This window comes from Vigna umbellata, chromosome 4, assembly GCF_029865625.1.
Source record: "Vigna umbellata cultivar VRB3 chromosome 4, Vumbellata_1.0, whole genome shotgun sequence".
Lineage (NCBI taxonomy): Eukaryota > Viridiplantae > Streptophyta > Magnoliopsida > Fabales > Fabaceae > Vigna > Vigna umbellata.
Window position 1 is genome coordinate 69,362,084 of NC_142168.1, and position 16,462 is coordinate 69,378,545.

Sequence of the window (16,462 nt, forward strand, 5' to 3'; positions counted from 1 at the left end):
ATCATCATTGTTAATGCCACTCTCTAATGTACCATTCTAGATGGCTTCTCCCTAATCAAATAGTTCATACAATTCCTAGCATTCCTAATGATTAGTTCATGAGTGCAGGAGCTTAAGGCAACCAATATAATGTTGTCAGTAAAATATTGGGAGAAATTCCCCGGATCTAGATTTCCCCGTACGTGTCCGTATCAACAAAACCAATAATCATGCATTAGAATGAGTTAAACAATGCAAGCATTGAGCAAAGAGGAAAAACCCTAACTAATGATGAAAAGAAAGCATATGTCTTAATTCAAAGATGTATTCAACAAATCCATATATGAGAGCTTCAAGAGATTACATTGATTCCTCAACAAACATACAAGGTTTAGTTCACCATATTCATGGTGAACCTAGATGAAAGTATGAAAGAATAAACCCAATAAAGGTGAAGAGGTAGCCTGAGCATCCAAGATCCTCCTTCAAAGGGGTGAAAGAGAGAGTGTTTGCCTCGTTTCTGCCAAAGATGCCTAACTAAAGGACGTGCAAGCCCTTATATACTAATCTAGAGTTACAAAAGATTACAAAAGTCCAAGCCCAAAAAGTGCCGCTCAGCGCCATTTACCGCTCAGCGGTGGTTACGCGTCTTCTTTCTTCCCCTCAGCGGCCATTTGCCCCTCAGCGGTTCCAACGCCACCTCTTGAGTGCCGCTCAGCGGTAGTTTGCCGCTGAGCGGTGCCTTCGACTTCTCCTTTTTGCACTCTTTCTTGTCTTTTCTAATGTCCTCTCTCTTCTTCACTTCTTTCACCAAATTCACCTCAAAACCTGCACAAAAACACTTAAATCAAGCATAAACCTGTCCAGCTCTCTTATTTCTGAAAATATAAACAAAATGCATGATTTCAAGCTAGTTTCTAAGTCTAAAGGTTGCTTTTAGTATCACTTTTAAGCATGAAATAACAGTTTTTCAAAATGTTATCAACTATACCTTCATTTACATCAATAATAGCTCTGGCCGTTTCATAAACGGTCTTCCAAGTATGATAGGTATCTTCTCTGTCTCCATCTTCATCACCACAAAGTCTGCCAAGAACTGAAGTTGCCAACACAAACTATAATGTCCTCTACAATCCCACATGGCTCCTTTGAAGAATCCATCGGCCATTACTATTTTAACCTTTGCAGGTTTCACTTTAACATTGCCGATTTGCTCCAGTAAAGAATAAGTATCAAGTTAACACTTGAACCTAAATCAAGGAAGCTTTCTTTACCTTTTTCTTCCCTATGGTACAAGGGATAGAAAAACTGCCTGGATCTGATGCTTTAGGAGGGAATGACTCTTTTTTAACAGTTATACACTCTTTTGCCTCATCATCTCTACGTCTCTCTTTGTAGAGATTTCTTCATCAGATTTTGTGTAAACTGCGATTTGCTGTAGAATCTGTTCCAAGGTGCTTCATTATCCACCATTGAATAATTCTGTAAAGTCCATTTGTTTCCCTTGATGGATTGGAAAAGGAAAAGTACTTTTGCTCTCTATGTCTCTTCTCTGCTGTATCTAACTCAACTTATCATCATGACACTCTTTACCAACTTGCACTCTTCTCTGGGGTTAACCTCAGTATTAGCCCCAAAATTTCTATTGGCCTTTCTTCCAATTGCTGGTAACTCGACCTTTTGAATCTCCAAGTTCTTATAGCCCTTCAGTGTGCTCTTTTGAGAAGATTCAGTTTTTGTATATTGCTGAAGAGTTTCTTCCAACCTTGTTTGATCTTTCATTAAGCATAGATAACTGTTGCCAAAAGGTTGGTTGCTGCTGCTGCTTTATATATGACTAGCTTGCCCAGTTTGTCCTTGACCAAGCTTGGGTGTGGTTTTCCACCCTTGATTGTAATTCCTTGGCGGATGAAATTGATTGGCCATGAAATTAACGTCCTCTACAGCTTCAACTGGAAAGGCACATTGACCATTGATATGGTCACCTCCACATAATTCGCACAATTGGGTTTGTACCTGTGCAGCAGTTTTACTCTTTAGGTAATTGTGCAAGAGTTTTAGTCAGAGTTTCCAGCTGTTGAGTTAGAATTTTATTTTGAGCTAGCAAGGCATCATGTGTCTGTAATTGGAGAACCCCTTTTTGCTGCATAGGAGCTCCTCTCTCACTGTGCAGCTCATTATCACTAGTAGCCATGTTTTCTATAATTTCTGTGGCTTCCTCTGGAGTTTTCCATTTAATATTGCCTCCTGCTGAGGCGTCCAACATCATCTTGGTTTGTGAACCAAGCCCTCCAAGGAAAGTAAGACTACTTCCTGTCTTCAAAGCCATGCGTGGGTGTTTTTCTTAGCAGACTTTTGTATCTATCCCATGCATGCCCCAGTGATTCTTCCATGCCCTGCTTAAATGAAGATATCTCTTGCTTGCCTTTTGTCACCTTTGATTGTGGAAAGTACTTGTTTAAAAACTTTGTCACCACTGCTTCCCAATCTGTGAAACTTCCTTCTAGAAAAGAATTTAACCAAAGTTTAGCATTGCCTCCCAATGAGAAAGGAAACAAACTAAGTTTGATCGCTTCATCTGGCACCCCATTAATTTTGACTGTGTTGCAAATCTCATTGAAGGTAGTGAGGTGCTCATATGGGCTTTCATGAGATAACCCATTGAATTGGTTGCTTTTTACCAGTTGGATCAGTGCTGGTTTGACCTCCATGTTAGCTGCATTGACTCTAAGTCTAGCTATATTGTTAAAGTGCTGAGGTCCAGCTACATTGGTGTAGTCAGCAAGAGTTCTTCTGATATTATTGTTCTCCATATTTTCTGTGCTATGGACAGAACCTTGTGGTGATGGTTGCAACAGAGTTTCCGGAGGAGGGAAAGGTTCTCTAGATGTTCGGATTCTTCTCCTCCGTCTACTCTCGTCTAGACCTTCAAGAAGAGGTTCTGTTGTTTTCTTGCTCCTAGTTCGAATTGCCTCCTGCATACACAAGAACACAAAACCCTAGAATATTTGGTTAGCATAAAAAGATATAGGAGAAGATAAAAACAGAAAACAGAAAATAAAACAGAAAATAAAATAAAATAAAATAAAAACCGAAAAAAAAAAACAGAAAATAAAAACAGAAATCAAAATTAAAGTCAAAGATAATCAATAATCACACAAATTACAGTTAAACCACGAGTCCCCGGCAACGGCGCCAAAAACTTGATGGACAAATTTATGAACACCAAAATATGATGTCACAAACTTGTTTTTCAATCGGCAAGTATGACCGAATCGTTCAAGTAATAAACTTGGTAAGACCAAGTATCGTTCTTCCCAAAGGACTCACGGCCTAGTTTAGTTGTGTGGTTTATTGATTAGCTAAGATTTAAAGACGAAATATTTCGATTTTATATGCAAAAGACGAAAATTAAATATGTATGCATGAAGTTTTTGATCAATGGCAAAAAGCAAAAGATAAACACTTTCAATGAAATATATGTATGAATATGTTGTTGGGGGTCAATTTCATCTTATCCACTCTCATATATTTTAGGAATTCAACATTCAAATCATCATTGTTAATGCCACTCTCTAAAGTACCTTTCAAGAAGGCTTCTCCCTAATCACGAGTTCATACAATTCCTAGCATTCCTAATGATCAGTTCATAAGTGCAGGAGCTTAACGACAACCAATATAATATTGGGAAAAATTCCCCGGATCTAGACTTCCCCGTACGCGCCCGTATCGACAAAACCAATATTCATGCATCGAATGAGTTAAACAATGCAAGCGTTAAGCAAAGAGGAAAAACCCTAACTAATGATGAAAGAAAGCATAGATCTTAAATAAAAGATGTAAAAACAAATTCCATATATGAGAGCTTCAAAAGATTACATTGATTCCCCAACAAACATACAGAGTTTAGTTCACCATATTCATGGTGAACCTAGATGAATAACAATGAAAGAATGAAAGATAAAACCCTAAAAAGGTGAAGAGGAAGCCTCAGCATCCAAGATCCTCCTCTAAAGGGGTGGAAGAGAGAGTGTTTGCTTCGTTCCAGCCAAAGATACCTAACCCTAGGAAACCCTAAAGCTTATATATTATTCGTAAATTACAGAAAATTAGGTCCAAGCCCATAAAAGTACCGCTCGTGGTAAAGGTACCGCTCAGCGGTAAGTGCGTGAGTCGTTTCTTCCCCTCAGCGGCCATTTTGCCCCTCAGCGGACCTCCCGTGACTTCTGAGTGCCGCTCAGCGGTAAACGCCTCAGAGTAAACTGCCGCTGAGCGGTGACTTCGGCTTCTCCTTTTGCACTTTTTGATGTCTTTTCTGATTTCATCTCTCTCCTTCTTCACTTCTTTCACTAAATTCACCTTAAAACCTGCACAAAAACACTGAAATCAAGCATAAACCTGTCCAACTCTCTTATTATGAAAATATGAAGAAAAGCATGATTTCAAGCTAGTTTCTAAGTGTAAAGGTTGCTTTTAGTGTCAATTTTAAGCATGAAAATAGTAGTTTTTCAACTGTTATCACGAACCGAGGCCAGAACCACCTGCCACAACTACTGCTACGCCTGTCCAACTGTTGCTACGCGCCTGTTCAACTGCTGCTACGCCTAGGGCCTCGGTTGAGCACTGAACCGAGGTCGATTCTCCACATATTCTACACCGTTGATCCTTTTAACCGATGTCGTATGGTGATATTACCTCGGTTGTAGGAGTAACGAGGTAGTATCTCAATTTCATATTTTCAAATCGCGACAGCTTCTTCTTCTTCCTCGTACCTGTTTTTTCTTCACTTTCCTCGCCGCAGAACCTCCGTTGGCTACCAGTTTTCTCGGCGGGCCACGGCTTTGCTACCAGTTTTCTCGCCGGTTCTCGCCGCGCCTCCTCCCTTCGCCGTCACTCCATTGGTGCGTCGCCGGTGTACCTCTGCTAGTGCTCGCGCATTCAGTGCTGGTCGTCCTCGTTGTTGGCCGCGCCTCCTCCCTTCACCTACGCGCCACCGTTGGCCTGCCGGTGCTTCCTCCGCCACTGCTGCTGCCATTGGTGCGACGCCGGTCTCCGCCACTGCTGCTGCCAGTGCTCTCGCCTGCCGGTGCTTCCTCCGCCACTGCTGCCTCCGCCGGTACTATCTCCAACGCTATTTCATTCTTCCTATCTACATTGAGGTTAGTTGATTGTGTTTTTGCATATAATAATTGTTGTTTCTTGCTGATAATAATTGTTGTTTCTGGAGGAGAAGCAAATTGTATGTATTGGTTGAGTTGATTTTTTTATTTTGTTGGCAGTGTATGTATTGGTTGTTTGTTGTTGGCAGTGTATTGGATGTTTGGGAGTTAGATTGTTAGGATAAGTAGTGTGTTACACACTATTCCAAGTTAATTTAGAAATGTATAGTGTAGTGATTGACACGTTGTTGAATTGTAGATTGTTTAGTTTAGATAAATAAAAGCTGAGTTTCAACAGCCTTTGAAGGCTGGAAATTTGGGATGATTAATTGGTTCTAAGCCTAACACTTATTTATTTTTCAAGGAATTGATTCAAAGAGTGTAACTCAAGGTAGTTAACAAAATATAAGACATAAAAAAATAACAAGATTGATAGATTTGAGACCAATTGAACACATTTGGTGTAGATAAAAATTATGAAAAGTAGACAAAAAAGAGAGAGTTAAGGTTTGGTAAGTTTAGTTTAGAATAAATAACAAGAAAGAAATTTAAAAAAAAAAGACTTGTTGGGTTTAGATGGAAGGAAGGGAGATACGTTAATTTAAACAATATTCAAATAAGGTTTGAGAAACATGTTGTAAACAAGTAAATAAACTCAAGTATCTAAACCCTAAAGTTAATTGAAATGACATTATTACTCTTGGTTGAATATATTGTTTGGTTGAATATATTACATGTTGCAGATGTAATTATTTGTTTGCTTGAATATATATTGTTGTTGTGAATTAGCCTTAGTTTCCCGTTTGAGATTCAATACAAAAATTATTTACTATCTCCAGATTTTTTGAACAAACTTACTTTTACAAATGAAAATAGAGGAGATGGTAATAATAATTTACAGTATTGAATCTTGAATTGTCCGGTTGGACAGTTTAAGAGAGTAATAACTTTTTCATAGTTATTATAACATATCAATTTTAAATACATTTCTTAAATTTCACAAAAATTTGCGGTGGTTTGTATTGATCTTCGGGTGCATATTTGATTGTGATTTATAATCACTTTCATTTCGTGTAACCTGAAGACCAATGCGAAATGCTGGCAAAATTCATGAAATATGAGATATGTTGTTTAAAATTGATATGTTTAATAAACTAAAAAAAGTGAATCTTCTTGAATGGGATAGGGTCACACCTTGAATACAAACACGATCAAAGTGATCATTCAAGATTATTGAAATTGTGTAAACAATTTCAGTAAAGATGCATACGGATAGAGGGTGGATTAATTTACCACGCATCAGCACTGAGTATGAGAGAGGTAGAAGAATTTATAGAGTTTGCACAACGTAATGCGAGTACAAGTGGTGCTAATGAAGTGAAGTTCAGATGTCCCTGTGTGAACTGTTTGAATGGGAGGAAGTTGAACGCAATTGATATTAGGGAACATCTTATCTGTGATGGTTTCATACGAAGTTATACAACATGGATATGGCATGGCGAATTAACAGACTTTCCAACTGTCTCTCCAACGGAAAATGTTTATGATTCCACAATGGATATGGAAGATCAAGCAGAAGAAGACAACTTAGAGGACATGATTCGCGATGTTGGTGCAGAAGCTTTTGCCCAAGCACATGTGTATGAAACGATGTCCACTGATACGGAGACTCCTTTGTATGCGGGTTCAACTAAGTTCACACGGTTGTCAGCGGTGTAAGGCTCATGAATTTAAAGGCGAGCAATGGATGGAGTGATAAGAGTTTTACAGAATTGTTGTCATTGTTGAATGAAATGCTGCCAGATGGAAATACGTTACCCAATCGTAATATGATGCAAAAAAAAATTCTTGTCCGATGGGTATGGAATATAAACGGATACATGCATGTCCGAATGATTGCATATTATATAGGAATGAGAATGAAGTTTGATAAAGTGTCCAAAGTGTGGGTTATCACGATACAAGTCAAAAAACAACGGTGAACATGGTGGTCACACAGAAAAGAATGTTCTGCTTTGAAAGTAGTTTGGTACCTTCCACTAGTTGTCAGACTAAGCGTTTGTTCGCGAATCCCAAAGACGCTAAAAACCTAAGATGACATGCAGATGAGAGAACAACTGATGGGCTGCTTCGTCATCCAGCTGATTCAAAGCAATGGAAAATTATTGATCAAGAATTCCCCCAATTTGGTGAAGAATGTAGAAATCTTAGGTTTGGCTTAGCTACTGATGGAATGAATCCATTTGGTAATTTAAGTACCAATCACAGTTGTTGGCCCGTTATACTGATAATTTACAAATTATCTCCTGGATTATGCATGAAAAGAAAATACATGATGTTGTCAATGTTGATATCTGGTCCAAAGCAGCCTGTAAATGACATTGATGTTTATCTAAGGCCATTAGTTGAAGACTTGAAGTTGTTGTGGGTTGATGGGGTTGAAATATTTGATGCCTTTGCTTCAGAAACTTTCATGATGCATGCCATGTTATTTTGCACCATTAATGACTTCCCAGCTTACGGTAATTTGTCGGGGTACAGTGTGAAGGGTCATAAAGCATGTCCTATATGTGAAGAAAACACTACAGCTCAACAATTAAAACACGGAAGGAAGACAATGTATATGCGTCATCGACGATTTTTACAATCTAATCATCCGTATCGAAGGTTAAAGAAAGCATTCAATGGAGAACAAGAGAAAGACAATGCCCCAGTCCACTTACTAGACTTGAAGTTGCTGAGAAAGTTAATACAGTACATCATATATATTTGGGAAAATGTCAAAGAAGTCTTCTGTAACGACCCCTTGGAAGAAGAAATCAATATTCTTCGATCTTCTATATTGGTCAAAGTTAGATGTTAGACATTGCATAGATGTCATGCATGTTGAGAAAAATGTCTGTGATAGCTTGATTGGTACACTACTAAACATCCAGGGAAAAACAAAAGATGGAGTGAATGCGCGTTTGGATTTGGTTGACATGAAGATCCGAGAAGAGTTGGCACCAAGAGAGATTGGTAAACATACTATTTGCCCCCTGCATATTACACAATGTCCAAACAAGAGAAGATAAGTTTTTGTCTTTGTTTAAAGAGTATCAAGGTACCACAAGGATACTCTTCAAAATTTCAAGAGCTTAGTGTCAATGCAGGACTTAAAGCTTGTTGGACTGAAGTCTCACGATTGCCACGTCTTAATGCAACAGTTGTTACCAGTGGCAATTGATGGACCAAATGTAAAGCACCAAAATATGATGTCACAAACTTGTTTCACAATCGGCAAGTATGACCGAATCGTTCAAGTAATAAAACTTGGTAAGACCAAGTATCGTCTCCCAAAGGACTCACGGCCTAGTTAGTTATGTGGTTCTGATTAACTAAGACTTAAAACGAAATATTTGAGTTTAAATGCAAGACAGAAAATAAAACATGTATGCATGAATTTTGATCAATGGCAAAGACAAAGATAAACACTTTCAATGGAATATGAAATGAATGAATGTTGTTTGGTAGGGTCAATTTCATCTCATCCACTCTCATATATTTTAGGAATTCAACATTCAAATCATCATTGTTAATGCCACTCTCTAATGTTCCATTCTAGATGGCTTCTCCTAATCAAATAGTTCATACAATTCCTAGCATTCCTAATGAAGTTCATGAGGCAGGAGCTTAAAGGCAACCAATAGAATAGTTGTCAGATAAATATTGGGAGAAATTCCCCGGATCTAGATTTCCCCGTACGTGTCCGTATCAACAAAACCAATAATCATGCATTAGAATGAGTTAAACAATGCAAGCATTGAGCAAAGAGGAAAAACCCTAACTAATGATGAAAGAAAGCATATGTCTTAATTCAAAGATGTACTCAACAGATCCATATATGAGAGCTTCAAGAGATTACATTGATTCCCCAAACAAACATACAAGGTTTAGTTCACCATATTCATGGTGAACCTAGATGAATAACAATGAAAGTATGAAAGAATAAACCCAATAAAGGTGAAGAGGTAGCCTGAGCATCCAAGATCCTCCTTCAAAGGGTGAAAGAGAGAGTGTTTGCCTCGTCTGCCAAAGATCTCTACTAAAGGACGTGCAAGCCCTTATATACTAATCTAGAGTTACAAAAGATACAAAGCCCAAGCCCAAAAAGTGCCGCTCAGTGCCATTTAACGCTCAGCGGTGGTTACGCGTCTTCTTTCTTCCCCTCAGCGGCCATTTGCCCCTCAGCGGTTCCAACGCCACCTCTTGAGTGCCGCTCAGCGGTAGTTTGCGCTGAGCGGTGCCTTCGACTTTCTTTTTGCACTCTTTCTTGTCTTTCTAATGTCCTCTCTTCATCTTCACTTCTTTCACCAAATTCACCTCAAAACCTGCACAAAAACACTCAAATCAAGCATAAACCTGTCCAGCTCTCTTATTTCTGAAAATATAAACAAAATGCATGATTTCAAGCTAGTTTCTAAGTCTAAAGGTTGCTTTTAGTATCACTTTTAAGCATGAAAATAACAGTTAGATGAACTTCAAAGCGAAATTATCATCACTTGTGTCAACTAGAAATTGTTTTTCCCTCCATCCTTTTTTGACATCATGGGCATTTACTTATCATTTGGTCAGAGAAAAAAGTTGTGTGGACAATATAATTAAGAGGATATACCCTATGAGCGTTATATGAAGGATTTTGAAAGGGTAGTCAAAAATCAATATCGTCCAGAAGGTTCGATGATTGAAAGATATATTGCTGAAGGAAGTATTGAGTTTGCTCTGAGTATATGACTAAAGCAAATCCGATAGGAGTCCCTCGGAATCATGGTTGAGTAGATATTCTACAAGTAAAAGCATACGAGGTGTGAATGTGGTGACGAAAAGTCGTGAAGAATTGAATGCAAGCACATCTGCGTACATATTAAACAACACAGATGAAGTGATCCCATTTTTGGAAGCACACAAAGCCGTTGTAAGGGACAACTATCCACGACAATCAGAGAAATGGCAGTTGATGGAGCATAACAGAACATTCTTGTCCTGGTTCAAATCTAAAGTTTCGAAAGAATCAGGTCCTCTGAGACTTTGTTGTGGTTAGGAAATGGCTTTGAAGTTTGATGTTGTATGTTGTACAGGCTACGAAAATTAATAATTGCACATTCTATACAAAGACTTGGATGATAAAGCACAGTACAAAATAGTGGCGCCAGTCTAGAAGCTGAGTCGCTACAGTTTTCCACATCCAAAGATCAAAATCTATAGTTGGATCATGAGATACTATGGTAGAATTGAAAGAGATATTTGAAGTTGATTACACTAAGTTTTTCGTTGCACTCTTCAAATGTAAGTGGGTAGACAATAAGAGTGGTGTCAAAATAGATGAATCTGGTATGACACTTGTGATTTCGAAAGGTTGGTATAGAGATGAACGTTCATCATGGCATATCAAGCAAGTCAGGTTTTGTATGTCAAAGATCCTGCGTCTGACCATTGCTATGTTGCTCTCCAAGGAAAAAGGCAAATTGAAGATAAAGAGAGAATATAAGTAATTTTCATATCACTGACAGCCATCCATTTAAAACGACAATAAATTTGGATGACGACCCCTAATTGAGATATACAAGCAATACGAGAAGATCACAATGAGGGATATATATATGACCAATCCATATGATTATGTATGAATTTCATGTTTGTGTAAATATTTATGGCTTTTGTTAAATAATATATGTTATTTTATAAGTGCTTATTTATATTTGGGTTAAAATGTTTTTAGTCCCTAAACTATTGGCCGTTTCGGTTTTCGTTCTCTCTTCCAAAGTAAGTACAATTTGGTCCTCATTCTTTAGAAAAAAACGTTCGTTTAGTCCCTCAAAATTTTGTTTTTAGTCCTCATTTAGTCCTCAAAACGTTCGTTTTTTCGACTAAAAACGAACGTTTTTTAAAGATGAGGACCAAATTGTACCTTACTTTGGAAGAGGGACGAAAACAAAAACGGTCAATAGTTAGGGACTAAAAACATATTACCCTTTATTTCATCTTATTATTGTGACAGATATATGGCTGAGTCACCTCATTCGTCAGGCGATGAAGTCCCCACCACTTCTAGACGGACGAGCGGAGCAACGAGGTTACGACAGCTTATACTTAGAAGAAATGCAGGTGAGAGGACACCTGTCATTATTGACGTGGTCACTGGAGTTGCATCTGGCCCAAATGCAGATGTGTTTAGTCTTACCTAGGAGTATTGGCACGTGATCATATCTCTATACTTACTCCATCCTTTGACCAGTTCTGAGGCTGATCGGAATCTCATCTGGCAAGATCTATTGGTAAGTTAAGCAATATTGCTCCATCTTCTATATTCATTATATTGATAAATCTATATGATATAGGTTATTATTTCTTTGTGCAGAAAACATTTGATATGCCAAACGTCGAGAGCTAAGGAATAAGTGTTTATGCAATTGCAGAAAGATTTCGAGGGTTTAAGACAAAATTGACGTTCTAGATATATATTTGGACCAAAAAGTAATGAAAATCCATGTTCCAAATATTCAGCAATTGACGAAGCAACATGGCGTCAGTTTGTAGAGCTTCGTTCATCCGAGGCATGGCAGGTAAGTACAATAAAATCATTCAATTCATCATTCATAATTATATATTATGACAATGTTCATATTGTCACAGGAAAAAAGGTCAAAAGCACAGGAAATAGCGCTCAGAATAAAATCCAACCTACTGTCTCGTGGTGGATATAGGAAGCTTGAAGAAAAATAATGAAGCAGAAGTCAGATAGCAGACTTCCACTTTTGAGGGTGGTGACCCTCCTCCCTCCTTCACCACCATCTTGGCACGAGAAGGGAAGTTAGCCCGTATAAAGACCATCGGGCTCCTACACTTCCGAGTCTGCCAGAGAAATATCTGAAAGAATGTAAGATGTCATTCCTTATATTTTTACATTAATTTTGATTTATATATTACATAGATTTTCTAATGATTTGAAATTTGTTAGTGATAGGACTCCTTGGTGAACAGAGCTCCCAAGGTCAATTCACACAAGAAGGTCGTCAAGATATTCTTGCCACAGCTATTGGACGACCTGAGCACCCAGACGGGTGCGTGGTGCTGGGGACTGGGATAGGCATAAGACAGTTTTTGGGTCTTGCTCGCGTCCATATTCATACGAAAAGATGAAGGAGGAAATAAGAAAAGAGATGACGCAAGAGATCACAAAGAAGGTTCGAGCAGAGTTGTATGATGAAGTTGCTGAAATGGTGCGCGCCAGTTCCAACAGCATTATGAGGATTATGGCAATCGTCCTCCGCCCATCTCCTGTAGCGGAACATGTTGTGCCCCTACAGGTAAACTTATTTATTTTTGGTAACTAATTTACTTTTTGCATAACCTAACATTTAATTTGACAAGTAGAAGCGGTAAAGGAAGTTGTTCAGGTTCCGGTGCCCCAAGGGACGACATGGATGAAACTCGTCCATGTCAGTTATATATTCTTTCTGATACTGGGACCGTGCTAGTGGCTCGTGGTACAGTTTATGAGACAGCCACTGTAGTGCATGGTGTACAACTTTCAGAAGATGAGGCCAAGGTCACGGTGGATGAAGTTGTCATAGCGGATGCCATTCTTCCTGTGCCTACAGATGAGTTCTTCACTGTGGAAGAAGCATTTAAGTCCTTTGTCGCCTGGCCTAGACATTTGGTTGGGGATGTATCTAATCCCCGGTAAACACTTGTATTATATACTTCTCAATTTAATATTTACTTCTAATTGACGTTATAAAATAACCTTTTGCATTTAACAGCAGATAGGTAAAGAGGGAAGTCTCCACCGAAGAAGATTCATTTATCTGAGGATGACCCTCTTGGTGCGTTAGATGAGCTTGCTAAAATCATTTCAGATGTGCGATGAATGTACACTGGGATTCTACTACATTTGGAAGAGAAGCTCAGATCCCATTGTACTTGCATCATCAAGATGTTAGGGAGCTTGCGCCGGGTAGAGAAGAAAATTAATATTACACTCATTCAGCTGTGGATGATGTAAGTTTATGAAAACTTTTTTATACAATTCTATTTTATCAACTTACTTTATCATATTATTTCTTCATTTTAGGTATATGTTTGATGTTAGTAACAAGAAGGGGTTCAACGATGTATAAGGGTTCATTGACCCTCTATGACTCATGAAGAAATAAATTTGATGATATCCAAACATACATCACCACCTGCTTTGGAATGGGGAAGGAGAATATTTTCTCCTTATATACATGGGTAAGTGAAGTTTGTTAACTTCAACACATTATTTATTAATTTGGTATATGATTCATAAGTTATTACCAATTTCAGGTGTCATTGGCAGCTACTTGTGATCTCCATACCGGAGAACACTGCTGTCTGGTTTTGTTCATTGCAGAAGTCTCCTCCCAGCCCTCTTAGACATGTAGTAGATTGGTGATGGAAAACCATCAAGAAATCACATTGGACCTCTTACTAGAGCAATGGCTAGGAAGATTCAAGAAGAAGAAGGATCATCTAACATTTTACTTCTATGGAAGGTTACTTATAAAAATCCTTCTTCTCTTAACTAAAGCACTTATATTTTGTTTTGTAGGAATTAAGAAATCTTGGAGAATATGATTGAGCCATCCAAGAAAGAACCAAGCAAAGGAGCCAAAAAGCAAAGGAGGTGCTTACGGCATGCACCAGCATTTTCCACGTGAATGTTGGCTGATTTGGAAGGAAGCACACACCTTGCTGGATGAGCTGGAATGAGGCATGGATTTTGCTTGATCAAAATCTGAATAATTTGAATTTTAGGAGGGAATTACAAACAGAATTTAGGCTCCTCTTCACCTATAAATAAGAGGGCCTTTTCTTTGTATTGGGTTACTTTTGAGCTTAGTAAATTGCTGCTGAAATTCACTACCAGCCCTATTGCTCTTGAGTCACTAATTCTCTCTACTTTCTCTTCCCTTTCCTCTAGCTTCCTTCCATTGTAGGAAGGCCTTGAGCTGTGAGGTTCCCACACATACTTATTCCACTCAAATACACCAACCATCAATCAATCTCACTCAGTTGCCACTGCATCCACTCTGCTGTTTTTTATCCACTGCACCAATACTGTTTTTCATCCGCTGCATCCGTTTTGTCTGCAAGGCCAGGTCATTCAAGCATGGATAAGCTTCCATCAAGTGGTATCTAGAGCTCTGGTTGTCCACGCAAACCATAGCTAAGGCCTTTCCATTCTGCTGTTTAATTTCAGTCCAGTTTGTGCTATTTCTGTTTCTGTTTTCAGTCCAGTTTGTGCTGTTTCTGTTTCTGTTTTGCTGTTGTTTTCAATTCTGTATTGCTTTTCCAGTCATTCAATTTTAGTTTCCTTTGTGTGCTTATATTGTCCTTTCATTTTAATCGGTGAAACCTTCTTGTTTGGGTCATTTCCAGCTTTACATTTCAATTCTGTATTGTTTTAAGTCTTGTGCAATTTACTGTTGCAGTATTTTTTTGTCTCTGTTCAGTTTTCTTTTCTGCTGAATTATTTCGTTTTAATTGATTTGCAAGTGCTAAACAAGCTGTATATATACCAAATAAGGCAATGAGGACTTGATCTAGCCTGGGTTATACAAGCTGAAGCATCAAAATGCAATTCTGTTTTGTTTTCCATTGTGAATTCTGATACAGAATTTAAATCTGGTGCTAAAATTCTAAAACTGTTTCAGTGGTTTTCTTTTGATTCTGGAGCTTGGTACAACATTGTGTAATGTTGTTGAATGTGTCTTAAGGTATAGCAAACCAAAACAAGCACTAAAATGCAATATGCATAGTGTGGTTGCTCAAAATCCTTAACCATTCACCATTTCAGCTTGAACTTCTAGCTTTTCACCGTGCTAATATACTTGATTTGGTCTAATCTGAGTTTGGTCATGCTAAGCATATTAAATCTAGCTTAGATCTGTGTTTATACACTTCTTAGAGTCATTGCCTTTGCTGTCCAGTTTTTGATTCCATGAAAAGCTAAATTTGGTTGGTTCATTGATGGTTTTTGCTGCATAATTTGGCCATAGCAAGGGTGATTTTCGAATCCTGCTATTTCTGTGTGTTTGGACAGTTTGAACAAGTCTAAATGGATGATTAAAAGTTGCTAATACTGTTCATTTGGTCAAAATTGAAGTTATATGCAGATTGGATACTTAAACCATCAATTTTGAGTTAAAATTGGAAGTGGACCAGTGAATTTGAGTAGTAAGCATTAATTCAGCTGTTTAAGAGTTTAAACATGTTTAATATCATGAATAAAAGTTGTTTGAACATTCATCCAAGCTGCTGAAACACTGCTACTCATTTTGGGTTCCAAAACCACCATTTTAGTTCATTTTTCTAGTGCAGTTTCTGTTTTCCAGCCACTGTTTGGTAATTTTAGTGTAAAATTCATTGTTGGATTGTGAAAAAGCTGGTTCAATGTTTAAAAATGAAAATACATGATCAAAAGAAGAAGTATCAAGTGTTAAAAAGCTGTTAGAACCAACCAATCCAGATTACAGGCCCTGAAAAAAATCAAAAACAAAATCTGAAATTCATTGGGGCATTTTATCAAACACTTCTGAAATTTATCAAACAGTTTGCATTTGGAATAATTTCTGAGCTGTGCTTGTGTTTTTCTTGCTTTCTTCATCCATTCTAGTGCCTTTGATAAGTTCATTTTGTGTACCTACTTTCATTTGTGTGTTGTCCAATTGTTTGTGTCTATTTTTTGGCATCTAAAGTGTTCAATACAGCAGCCTATACTAGTGCAGTGTGCAGAAATTTGGTGCAGATTTTTAATCTGTTTGGTGTGATTTTGCTGAGTTTTGGAGTGTATGTGCAAGCTGTTTGGGGCATCCAGCACCAGAATCCTTCTCCTACTTTGGTAGCCTCCTAGGAAGTGGTTTGAGCATTGAAAGTGGAGCAAGAAGGAAGACTCAACAGCAGCCCAAACACCACTGTCCAGCAGCTGAAAAACTCTGTTACAGCAGCATTTCAACCCTGGAAAAAGAGCAACTCACACCTTCATTTTGAGTAGCTTTCTGCAGCAGCAAGAAGACAAAGCTCACATTACTTCTAGGCCTATTTCAAGTTTATTTACACCAAATATCACGGAATTTGTTTGAATTGTATTTTTTTTCTTTGCTGTTTTGAGCCAAGTGACTTGGAAAAATGCTCTTGAAGCAATTCCAAGTTCACAATTGAACATTGTAATAGTCCAATTTCGTTTTCTTAGTGTGGAAGTGTGTCAAGGGGCTCCAAGTGTCACTTGCACTTTCACTTAGGGCCGTCTAGCATTTACATTC